We start from the raw sequence: 932 nt of genomic DNA on the forward strand, positions 1-932 counted from the left end.
AAAAGCTGGTGGTCCTGAATGAGTTGCCACTGAGGGCTTTTACATTGGTCTTTCACAGGAAACCTATCAGGGAACTTGGTAAATTTCTTGTCAATATCACAGTGGATTTGTGAATATCATGTCTATATTTAGAACAAACAGAGCCAGCTTGTAAATATCATGAGCACAAAGGAGGTGCTCTTGTAAATATCATGTCTATTTCTCCACCTCTGGTATTTCTGTGAGCCTGGTTATGTAGACCCTGCATTAGCCTAGCCCTATCACCCCCCAGTTGTCTCTCCCTACCTAGCCTTGCCTGTCCTATGGCCCAAGTAAAATTAACCAAAATAATCATAATCACTATTGTTAGTAAAATTTGTTTATTATAAGGCAGTGATTCTCAGATTGTTTCAAGAAACAAAATAAAACGAAATTCAACTATATGGAGAGGTATATTCCACAACAATACAAACAAAACAAAAGGAGCTTTACACAGTGGCAGTATCCTAGCCAATGAGGTTTATCTGAGGCGCGATTATTGCTAATTGAAAACAAAAGAAGAATAACAATATATAGTAGAAAGTTTAATTTGGAAAAAAGGGTTTATTCTATTTTCCAAAATTATAAAGACCTCATTGAGAATAATATAGTCATAAATCAGTCAGTTAATAATCTCACAATATACAGTTCTTTCCTATTTTTCACGGAGTCCAAATTTGTGTTTGCTTACTTATTAAATTTTATTTGTAACCCTAAAATCAATACCCATGGCAATTTTGCAGTTATTTACAGACATGTGCCAAGTGGCAAAAAATTAGAGTTATCAATGTGCAGTTATCAGTGGAGGACAAATAAGGCAAAGCTCTGCCTTCTTATTTCAGCTCTCATACTGTAAACAAGTATCCTTGTTTCCTCGCCTATTTAGGGGCATGTTTTGTTTTGTTTTTTTTTAA

At 34.9% G+C, this 932-nt stretch overlaps 1 pseudogene; it reads left to right on the forward strand.

Moving 5' to 3' along the window:
- Window positions 1-463: 463 nt before the first annotated feature.
- On the forward strand, window positions 464-589 carry LOC116596606 (annotated as a pseudogene).
- The last annotated feature ends 343 nt before the right edge of the window (window positions 590-932 follow it).

This window comes from Mustela erminea, chromosome 7, assembly GCF_009829155.1.
Source record: "Mustela erminea isolate mMusErm1 chromosome 7, mMusErm1.Pri, whole genome shotgun sequence".
In the NCBI taxonomy this organism is placed as follows: Eukaryota; Metazoa; Chordata; class Mammalia; order Carnivora; family Mustelidae; genus Mustela; species Mustela erminea.